This window comes from Strix uralensis, chromosome 1, assembly GCF_047716275.1.
Source record: "Strix uralensis isolate ZFMK-TIS-50842 chromosome 1, bStrUra1, whole genome shotgun sequence".
Classification (NCBI taxonomy): domain Eukaryota; kingdom Metazoa; phylum Chordata; class Aves; order Strigiformes; family Strigidae; genus Strix; species Strix uralensis.
In genome coordinates, this window is record NC_133972.1 from 90541101 (window position 1) to 90553153 (window position 12053).

At 36.7% G+C, this 12053-nt stretch overlaps 1 protein-coding gene across 1 annotated transcript in view; it reads left to right on the forward strand.

Annotated features, from left to right (window-relative positions):
• Positions 1-12053, forward strand: part of CDH18 (cadherin 18) — a 273391-nt gene that overhangs the window by 52438 nt on the left and 208900 nt on the right. Inside the window, exon 2 of the mRNA XM_074873928.1 lies at positions 10937-11016. The gene's annotated coding sequence lies outside the window, so the exon portion shown is untranslated. The remainder of the gene's footprint in view (positions 1-10936; positions 11017-12053) is intronic.

Sequence of the window (12053 nt, forward strand, 5' to 3'; positions counted from 1 at the left end):
CCAACTCAGTTTCCCTCTCTAAGGAAAATAAAATAAGGTCCTGGAGCTAGTTTTCCAGTTGCGGAGTGATTAGTGAAAAATAATCAGCAAGTGGTTGATAGATCAGATAGAGTTTTGGAAGAAGCTCCATTTATGAATAGAATAGTTTTCTTGCATCTAAATTGTCTTAATCTCTAGCATTCAAAGCTTTTTGTTGTATCCTTTTTTTTTTTTTTTTTTTCCTTTCTCCATCTTCCAGTTTAATTGTCTTGGATATTTCTTGGTGTGCAGGAGAATCTCAAATTTTTCACAAGAACTGAAAAGTCCAAACTGACTGATTGTGCTGAATGTTCCATTAAAAGTGTCTTTCATGCCTCAGCACACATCCCCATAAAGTGAATAAATTGATTTCAAAATAAGAGAGCTAACTCTGTTCCCTGATAATTTTGTCTGAAGTAGAGACTTGTGCCTTTGCAAAGATTATTTTTGAAAACATAGCATTTGTCATCTCAGGTGTATTTGTGAACATGAAAATGTTCTTGAAAGTTATTAACAAATAGCACATAAGTTACCACATCCTCGTCAATATAAGAGAAAAAATTAGAAGAGAACAAGCATTTCAGTCAAAATTTCTTTAACTGTTTTCTTTAAATCTTCAGAAATTTTTGCACAGAGGAATTTTCATTTTTATCTTAACATTTTAAAACATAACCTTCTCATTTTTCTGATGTTTGATTACCCCTCACTTCTGGATGTTTTATTAAAACTCTGGTCAGAACAATAGTGGCAAATTGACACTTCTTGGTTACATGTATATTCAAGTCCCTCAAAACCTTACATGACTGCTAGGCTGCCACTTTGTTTCTAGATCTGCCCCACTTGTGCCATTCATTGAGCTTATTCAGACTGTACGTACACTCAAGAAGCTGACTGGAGAAGAAGAATGGAAAGGATTTAACTGAACTTTCCGTATACATGGTGACCCTGGAGAAAGAGGAAAACAGGTTTTGAGCTAACATGTCTCTGTGACACTGTAAGCTGACATGATAATTCTCTTTTTTTTTTCCCACTAGGATTTCAAAATTATTGATGAAAGATGCTTTCTGAGGAATATAAAAGGGAAATTGTTTTGATCCACTTAATCTGCAGCACTAGTTTTTACCTCAAATTATATACAGGAATAAATTTGTGTTATTTGGAAAGAATAAGTAGGAATCAACATCAGAAAAATCCTTTTGCCACAGAAATAGAAGATTAGTGAATATACTTAAATTTGGAAATTCTGAAGTAGTAATTATTGTTGCTATAAATCACATTCCTCAAAGACACTTATAGGCAAGACAGAAATTAGCTTAGAGAAAAATCCCATACTGTATTTTCTAACTCCCTACATTATTGTATTATAGGCATTCATATTGCAAGAAAATACATCTTTTTAAAAAAGTTTTCATGCTGTGGGCACTTTCACCCCTTACTTGCAAAAGCAGGGCAGGTTAAATAATTATATACTTATCTGTTGGGATTGTTTCAGGATGTAATCTTGTTCAGTTATCTTTGTACCACATGCGTGTTCTGTTTCAAGTGAAGATCTATGTTTTCACTTTGAGTTTTGAATTTAGATGTGTTCAGAAGCAAACAAAATATTTGTATATATGGGAAACAGAACTTCAAAAATTTTTACATTTCTAAGGGTTATTTGTGTTTAGTGAGTGGATCTGATGATAGCAACTCTTACTGCAAAAGCACACTGAATAACTCCTAGGGAAAGCATGTTAGATCTTTGAAAAAATATTTACACCCTGAAAGGAGCAGGCAAACATCCTCAAATCACAAAACAGTGGAAATTCCAAGACAGGATAGTTTGTGATTGGTCCACTTATTGTGAAGTTCTATAGTTTCATTCTGTTATATACTATAAAACATCCAAATGTCACACCTCAATGAAAAATCCATTACAGTTATACTCCTGTAAAGCTAGCGGTTTAAGTGTGTGCCTGAAAATCTGACTGTGTCACAGAGATCCCTCAAGGTCACCAACAGTCACCAGGAGATGGGCCTTCTTCTGTTGGCCCTGTAGTATCAACTTTCCGTGTTCATCCTCCACTGCAGCCCCAGACAGGCTGGAGGAGGTCTGAGTCTGGGGTTCTCATTAGGCTGTTCCAGGATGCAGTTTATAGATTTTAGACACTCAGGTAAGGAATATTTTGTTATCCAGTTGTCACTAATCAAACTCAACTAAAGTTAAGATAAAATTTAAGTACTAGCATTTGTCTATAGCATGCAAAATAGACCATACAGTTTAAAATATTTTTAGGCTAAATAATGAAGTGAAAGACATTACAGTTAACCTTGCTGCACAAGTCTTATGTCAAATCATCTGTTCCTCCCTCGAGTTGATTTTATGTCCATGCTGTTAGGATGGCAGTCTTGGAAAGATGGAAGTCTTTCTGCTTGCCTTAAACCTCAGATTACACTTGCTCAGACACCTTTGTAAGATAATTTACAAAGCACCCTTGGTGGCCTCTTGCATTTCCTTGTGTAAGGTCTTTCATTAGATGTTACATTCTGTAGCAACCCGTACTTTAAAATTGTGTGTGTTACAAAGATCTCTGTAGGATAACCGAATGGTAACATACAACATTTGACTGAGACCAGATATGTAACATGCTGAGATCACCCATTTATAATTTTTTTCCCCTCCCTAAACATGTGAAAGTATGCTAACAGGAACACAGGAAACAGCAGCAAGTGTTCATGATGTGTGAAAGTCTGTAAAAAAGTTGGTAAAGAAATTACCAGTTTGTGTATCTTTATTGGCATTACTGCTGAGAAACTTCTACCAGAAAGTGTTAGGATGTCTAATTCTGAATAATTTACACAGACAGCTTGAACATTTTGGTTGGATTACTAACTGTACTATTGTCAAATATGTTTACATATCTCTTCGTTGGTGCAAGATTTTCTTGAAGCTGGAACGTCTGTAATATGGGGAAATCATTCAGTTCAGCCATATAGTCTATTTCTCATTAAGGGTCCACATCATCAGAGCTGTATAGAAGATTTTCCCTGTGGAGGTAGACTGCACATTTAGTTTACAATTTCTGTATCAAGAGAGCGCATATGCTTAGTCCCTAAATTGAGCAGCACTGGCTCTTGAAAGGTAAAGCTAAGTGATGGGGTTACATGAATCATTATATCCATTAGCATTCATTGCCCGAGGGGTTCTGGTCACTTGAAAACTTTCAGTGTGTGACAGAAACCCGAAGAGCAGCAGGAACCAAGATTATCTGCCTGTCTTTGAATTCAAGCAAGATACACTGACTATACAAGGAACCAGCCAGCAGAGTTGGTTGCAATACATACTTCTCTGCACCTGCCTCAGTGAATTAGGCCCTATATATTTATTTTTGTGAATGATCTGTCATTGGTGTGGACATATTCCTCCTCAGATGCAGGACTTGGTGTTTCTTCTTGTTGAACTTCCTGAGATTCTGATCTGCCCATTTCTCCAGCCTCTCCAGTTCTCCTGAGTGGCAGCACACTCATCTGGTGCATCAGTCACCCCTCCACCGCCACCCCCTGTCCCCCAGTTTTATATATTATCTGTAATCTTCCTTGAGAGTGCACTCTGTCCTGTTTTTCAGGTCATTAACAAAAATGCCGATAGTACTGGCCCCTGTATTGACACCTGGGGTACAACACTGGCCTCCAGCTGGACTTTGTACTACTTATCACAGTCCTCTCTGCGTGGCTAGTCAGGCAGTTTTCAGTCCACCTTACTGCACTTACCTAACCCATCCTTCATCAACTTGTCTATGAGGATGATCCAGGAGGCAGTGTCAAAAGTCTCCCTAAAGCTGAAGTAGACAACATTCACTGCTCTCCCCTCACCCACCAAGCTAGTCACCTCATTACTGAAGGCAATCAGGTTGGTTAACCATCATTTCCCCTTCATAAATCCATGCTGACTATCCTGATCATTTTCTTGTCCTTCATATCCCTGGAAATAGTTTCCAGGATTAGATCTCTATCACCATCCCAGTGATTGAGGTGAGGTTGACCAGCCCATAGTTTCCTGGATTCTTGTCCTTCTTGAAGATATGAGTGACATTTGCTTTCTTCCAGTCTTCAGGAACCTCTCCTGATTGCCACAAGCTTTCAAAGGTAATTGAGTGGCCTCACAATGACATCAGTCAGCTCCCTCAGTATTCAGGGGTGCTTCCTGTCAGGCTTCATGGACTTACGTAGGTCCAGATTGTTTAAAAGTTCCCTAACCTGATTCTCCTCCATGAAGGGTGTCTTCCTTACTCCAGACTTTGCCACTGGCCTAAGGGACCTGTGATTCCTGAAGGCCAGTCTTTCCAATAAAGACTGAAGTGAAGAAGGCATTGAGTACCTCAAGTCAAAACAATCAGAAACATGTTTGGCTTGATTAATTTCGTAGACAGTTTTTGTAGACCTTTGCCTGAATTCATGTTAAGGTGTTGTGGATCAGTCTTTCCAGACCCTGTGGACTTTATATCTATGGAGTTAGGAGCCTGCCTACACCATGTGTTCATGCCTCAGTGTCATAGCAAGAGGCACCAAAGTAAGTTTCAGGATTCCTCAGCTTCTGTATGTGGAATGCAAACAGAGCCTGGAGGTTACGGGGCACTTTCCCTGGATCTGCTGGTTTTTTTTCTAGATACCAGAGTTTAGAAATGCTGATGTCAGGTGAGAGCTAGTTCATGTTATTGAGCTAATTTTGTTTGCTCTGTTTTTGTGGTGACTAAACACTGCTGAAAAGAGAGTTAGGTGGCTTATCAGCTAATTTATCTTCCCTACTTCTTGAACTTTACTGATTATATGTTATGCCATAAGTATTTAGTTAATGTTGATTACATATAAACCTCAGTTGCGGTTTTCTAAAACCTGTTACACATTTGCTTAGTAAATAGATTCCCCAAAATGATTTATATTCATTCTTTTATGCTTTAAATGTTCTTTTTTTTCTCCCCAGCCAGTGTAGGTAGAAAAGCTGCGCACTAAAAGCCTGATTTCATCCTGGTCTTGCACATACAATCCATTTGCTCAGTGGGATTCCAGCTAAGTATAGAAACAAGAACAGCACACTGGGGAATGCATGCACCTAACAGAGACCTGAAAGCTTCCAACCTTAATCTTTGCTAATGGCAAATGATCTTAGTTACCTTACTCTGCTGCATCTCAGGCAAGAATCAGAGAAAAGTTAAAAAACAGCCTTGCTCACTTTAAACTTAAATGATAATATCTGTTCTATTATTTTATATTGTTATCTGTATGTTCCATTTGCTTGAAGACATAAAAAGCAGTGCTGAACTACTTTTTTTAATCTTCCAGGAGCTTTTCTGTTGACACAGTTGGAATATGAGTTAAAACATAACTGCTTGCTCTGATCAGAAATATGTAGCGGTTTACAAAATGTAGCACTGTGTGTTCTGCTCTGTACAATGAGCTTTAGTCTGTTCCTGTTGTAAGACCACTGTAATTACTGGAGCCACATAAGGGATGAAGCCTTACACAGTTCAAGTAAAGGCTTTGATCACACACTCTCCAGTTTGTCTAATGCTTGGTCAAAAGATGTACTAAATTGCTTAGGACTTTTATTTTTTTTTTCCTTTAATCACAAGTGAAAGGAATAACCACATACAATGTTTGTTCCTCCCTGGTAGTAACTACTGTACAGTGGCAGAGGTGACTTCAGAAATAATTTAAATAACCATATCAGAACCAGCATTTCATCACTTCAATTTGATTCCTAGAAGTTGTTTCCTAAAGGTTTGCTCTGTCAGTCACTGTCAGGACTGATGAATATATAAGTAGCCTTTCCTTAGCAAGTACAGAAAATACTTCTGTTACTTGGAATATTTTCTTTTTTACTGTGCCCACATATTATAAATATTTTAGATTTCCAGAGGATCATCTAGGGTCATTCTGCTAGCAGAGATTATCATTATGTGTATTTGTAATTGGATTTGTGATGCTACACTGTAATTTTCTACAGAATGATTGGGAAAATATTAATGATACAAACCAGATGGTTAGTTCATACTAACTATATTCTTCACTAAGAACTACCAGAATTATAACATTATGAAGGACATCTGTAGGAATCCAGAGTATTCAGCAGCTACTAAGAGATACTATACATGGATGGTTTGAAATAAAGTAATTGGTTTCTGAAATCACTTAAAGGGCTTTTTATTTCTGCCTGAGAATAAAATTGGCACTGGAAAAGCTAAGCCATTTCTGGAGTTTAAATTTCTAGTCTTAATTATAATAATATCAATAAAACTCTTACACAATAAAGAAAGGATGCAGGATGAGGAAGGCAAGCTTAAGAACTGACAGGAATAAGCAAAGTTAATGAGTTGGTATGATAAATAGACACACTACATTTGGTATTACAACAGTGTCTACTAGAAATTACGGAGCATATTTTCATTTTAGAAAGAACAGAGAAATCCCAGACCTCAACCCAAAAAACCTGCAGGAATTACCCTAATGTTTATAAACAGAGTTATGAACTAATATCTCTTGATGTCACTGTGAGTAGTTGAACATTCCTGCATTTGATTTAAATGGGTGTAGTTGCAGTAACTGATGGAATTTGTCATGCTTTATTTTGCTAGATGTCAAGAACATAAACACATTCTTTCTATTTTTTTCCCCAATTCTAGATCAATTTTTTAAAAATAAATTTCAAAATACACCTTATGTTATGTTGTACTAAACTATTGAAGGAAAAGCAGGTTACATAGTTTAAAAATGGTTTAAAAAATTTCATTCAGGCCTTTTTAATGCAAAAGATACACAACACTCTTTGGAATATAGAAGGTAACAGACATGTAGGTGGATGAGATCCAGCCATTACAGATTGAGTGTTAAGAGCCAATCTACCTATTGGGTAGATTGTTTAGCCCACTCTCTTTTTATCATTTACTGATAAAAAGCAAGCAGAAAATATCAGAATGTTGAAGAGAGCCCTTTCAGATTGTCGTTCTACAGTTTAGTATTGAACGAATTTGTCTTAGGCTCCTAAATCCATTGAGCTGACCTAACATCTTACTGCTCCAGGTGCTACTGATCTCCTTGATAACTCATTTTTTTCATTTCCTGCCCAGTTCCTTAGCTAACCCTTTCCTTATGCTAAGCAGTTGCTCCCACAGTGGTCACACTGAAAAGTCACCAACACTTCTTTCAGCCCATCACTTTTCTGTAGAATGATTTTTATTCAATATGGTTCAAACTCAGTTTGTTAAATATATAAGTATGAGCAACTTCACTGCTTTAGTTGCTGTAACAGTATTGCTTCAAACTGTAGGTTTTGGGAGGTTTAGGAATCCTTAGTACAAAATTCTGTGTATTTGGTACAGAATTCTGTGATTCTGTGAAATTTGCATAGCAAAACATCAGTTGTGGTTTATTTCCTCTAGAATCTTACTGGGATACCGGTAAGAAAATAGATCTGTACAATATTGATACCACCTATAATTTCAAGGCAAAATAACAGGACTAAAAATAAGAACAGTGTTAATAAACTGGTTTTCACTCTTTTGAAAACAGTGTCTAATTTCTATATATGACTATGGTTTTCATCTGATGATTATACTGCAATCCAGAAAGGAGAAAAAGAATTTCTTATATATTAAAAGTTATTTAAATATTTTATTAAGTATTGTCAAATTACTCATTTCTGTTTTCTATTCTTCTTTAGATGAAAATTCACTGGTGCAATTCGTTTTGTGGGATGCAAAGGAGAACTAAATAAAAAGCAACAACTATTTCCTCTCCAAAAGATATTCCATTGTAACCCTTTGCAAAGGGATAGGGGAAATCAAAGGCTGCAGGAGAAATTTATGGGGGTTTTTAGAGAAAGCAAATTCGAGTTAGCTTTTAATTCTCTGGTAAATAAAATACAGAGTTTTGACATTCTATAAAAAGGAGTTTGGAATTTTTCTTTTCTAATTAATGTAGTTATCAGTTGGAATGCTGCAAAAGCCCTGGGACTGTAGGGCTTGGGATGCTAACAGCATGGTACTTGAAACTCTTAAGTTTCTAATTTTATTGCTGAGATTTTTTTTCTCTTTATTATCCTGTTTTGCAGAGTAATCTGTTCTGAGTATTGTCTCCAGCTTCATATGTAATCATTAAATGTTATTTAACAGGAATAATTATCATATTTAAAAAAATATTTTCCAGTGAATAGTGCTTGATATACAAGTTTAACTCACTGCAGCCTTTTTACCTCATCTTGCATATTTCCATACTGTGCTTTTCCCATTAAAAAAAAAAAAAAATATCCTGTATTTAAGAGTTGACATGAAAGCATTTGGATTGAACCAGCAGGGGAAAGTGAGCAAGGGAAGAAGTTGAGACAGGCAACTGTTCACTCAGGTGCTGCCTGATGTTTCTGTGGAAGAAAGGGCTCTCATAGCAACTCTCACCTGTACTTTTCCCTGTGATCTCATGGCAAAACCGATTGGTAGCCCCATGGCCTTGCTTTGCCTCTTCTGCTTTTCTGTTGGTGGTTTGCAATCTCCTTCCCCTTTATCTCTCCATGAGTTCTAAAAAAGAGAATAGAAAAGTGTTTTGCCCTTTCTATTCCTTGACCTTTCTTCCCAGGTCACTAATGCAAAGTCTGTATTGGTAATATTTTATTTTTTGTGAATTACCCTTGGGAACCAGAGCAGTGGAACCACCACACCGGTGTCATGGTTTGTGCCCCCCTAACACTGTCTTCTGATTCCAACTGTGTTCATTCTGCAGGACTTGAGGACACACAGAAATGCCTAGCAGAGCAGCTGCACTAGCAGGTGTAATTCTGGAGATGAGAAAGATTAAATGAATTTGAAATAGATGAGGAAGGGAGATTAATTAAGCACTTGACAAATTACTCTGTCTTCAGAAAAGAAACATTCTTTTTTGTTACAGGATCTCTTATCTCTAACCTGAGGTTTTCTGCAATGCAAGAATATAAATGATAACAACACAAATTAAAAAAAATATTACTCCTTAAGAAAAATAAATAAAATATATTTTCTTGATAAAATATATTTTATTGATAAAATTTTAATTGCAGCATTGGTAAGTTTAAAAAGAATATTAAGGAATTTGTTTCTGTGAAAATAAAGAAAAAACTTTGGAAGGTAAGTTGGTGGCTAGGTTTTCATTTCTGCGCTGGCTGGATATTGCCAGAGGACAGCTGGGGGCAGGGTGCACTTGGGGCAGGGTATGATACACTTGCATTTTCAGTACAGTGTGTGTGTTCACACCCACTGAAATCACAGTGCTCCTGCTCATGGTCAGAGAGGCCATTCAGTGCTGGCAGTGGCAGTGCTCCGCGCATGTTGGGCAGCCCAGCTCCTCCACAGTGGTTCATCCCCGGGCTCCTCCTGCTGAGTGGCTGCTGCTCCCTTGTTCATGGTTTTACATTGGGGTGGTTAGCAGGGACCTCACTGATCCTGTCACCCCCAGCCAGTCTCTGGCTTTTTCCACATCTAAAGCCAATAAGCAGACAGCTTGCTACTGCTTTCTAGTCTCCCACCCCAAAGGCGTTGCAAGGATGTCAAGTTGGTTGCAGTTAATCTGTGCTTCTCTCTTGTGCGTACCTACATTAGTAGTGTGGGCAGATGTTGTTCAGACCTCATTTTATCTGAGCACTGCTTTCAGCTAGGGTTTACTCCATGACATTTGGCATGCTGCGTTTTTCTATTTGTAAGATGGAGATAATGCCTGTTTTCATTCAGAGAATATTTCCTTCAAAAATACATTTTTAATGCATTTTCACCTATGCAGTGCAGTGGCTGTCTCCTAGCAGTGTGTAAGGAGTGGGTGTGCATAGCGCAACAGGACTCTTCATGTAGTCTCTCAGCATCACCACCCCCTGCTATGAATAGACAGAAATTTTGTAACTGGTGGTGGTCATTTAAAAGCTGTGTCTGGTGTTGACAAGAGGTATGAGAATGCCACTGACTTTCCTTTCAGAAAGCAAACTGTTCTTATTTCACGTTTTAGTTGTGATAAGCTTTACATCGTGAAACAGAATTGTGTTTAATTTGGAGACATCTCTAACATACATTAGGTCTGAAATGATTGTTTAAACTTTAATTTTCTAAGACACTAACTGGTGTCTTGTAAATGAGATTTACTGTAAATCATCAATGCTTCATCATGCTGGTTTTATAGGAATAATTCCAGCACATTTGATTTGTGCTAGAATTGCAATTACTAATAACCGTTCAATGTCTGGTGTTAGCACCACATTACTTGCTGATACTGATAACTTTGGGGAATGTTAAGTAATCAGCAGTTATCATGTGCTTCAGAAAATATGTTTCTTACAGCTGTCTTTTTTTTAGTTGCGTTTTCTCCAATGGAAATTTTCAGCTTTTTTATTAAAAAACAAAAAAAAAATCAAAAGCTTCTTCAAATAAGTTTAATTCCATACGGATGGGGCAACATATTTGGACTTTCAATTTAAAAAAAAAAAAAAAAGTGATACTAATATGGTGGTAGGCACAAACCCTGGCCAGTCCTTTAATACAGTAGACCAATGGAGAAGGCATTAGAAAAAATGAATTAACTGTTGAAATATTCATGGTTCACAGTATGGTGAAAAGATAGAAAATTGAGCTAATGCGAAGGCAATAGATTTGCTTTTTTAATATTTATATATTTTTAATATCATTGATTTTGTTTTTTTTTTTTTTCTTTCTTGTTGTCTAAAGATGTTATTTCTATGCCTCACCACAGTATTTTTGTGAAGGGATTTTATGTTCAGAGATTCTTATTAGCTGTTATGAGAAAAAGTTTAAGTGCTAATATCACTGTTACTTTGATTTTTACTTCCTCTGAAATTGTTTTTTTAGTAAAATACCCTCTCCCGTGGTTCTTTGAATCCTGACATGTGTGTGGGTTTTTTATTTTTGTTTCCCAGCAGCTAAAGAGGCAGTAGGTTTGATTTGGCAAGTCATTTGGAAAAGGAGGAGTGGAGAAGTGCCCTGTAACTGCTGAACAGTAAGTGCCTGTTTTACCTGCTATTTTAGCTGCAGAAGTAAGTAGGATACGCAGATGGATCGGTATGAAACTTTTATAATACTGAGAAGCATATAAAAATGTGCGCACATGGATGTCTAACTATTCTGAAGCTGAAATACTTTTTTTAAAAAAAGGCCAAGAAATCTGCTTGGATGTAATTTTGGATCAGGTCATGAGCAGTGTTGAGGTACAGAGTAAATTATTGAAAGCCAAAACTGAGAAGTGTGTTAAGTGACATCCTGTTAAATTGATTCAGATACTAAGTAGTTTTAAATATTCAGTATTGAAAGTCTCTAAAATTAGAGGGTGCAGTTTGGATGTGTGCACACAACTCTGCCCTTGGAAACCAGGAACTAATTGAATAAAGTCATGCCTGTCAGCTGTATTTGCATGCTACTAAAAATGCCATTCTGTTTTACACTATAAATGGCTGTCAACTTTATTTGCAGCATGCTTGTCTGTTAATTCAAATGCTTTTTTGAATCACGTCAGATCAAAATTTCTTTTCCAAACTGCAGGTGTTAACTGCTTTCTATTTCTCCCCAGGAGAAAATATCTCTGCAGCAGAGAGCAATATATAATAATGAATCTTACAGGGTAGATTTGGATGTGAGAAGCTAAACTGGTACACTAATGTATGAAGCTCACTTAAAAATGTTTAGATATATTTGCAAGTATATTAAGCACTTAAGCTGCTGTTTGAGGACAGTCACACAAGAAAAATATTTAAAATCTGTACCTAATATATCTTTAAATCCTTTACTACTTCAACAAATTAGTTGAAAAATTAAATTTTTGCTTTTGTTAGAATTGAAAATATGAAAGCAGCTGAGGCAGTTCATAATACTCGGTTGTAGTTTTATTAGCTTAGGAATTATGAACATGGCTTTTATATATTGTAGTGTCTTTTGTTTATACACAAGTGAAGGGGAGTGACATAAGATCTCCCTGACTGGGACAAGCTGCTCTCTGCAGTTTTTTGAATACACAGAATCTTGGTCCTTTTAGAACAACAA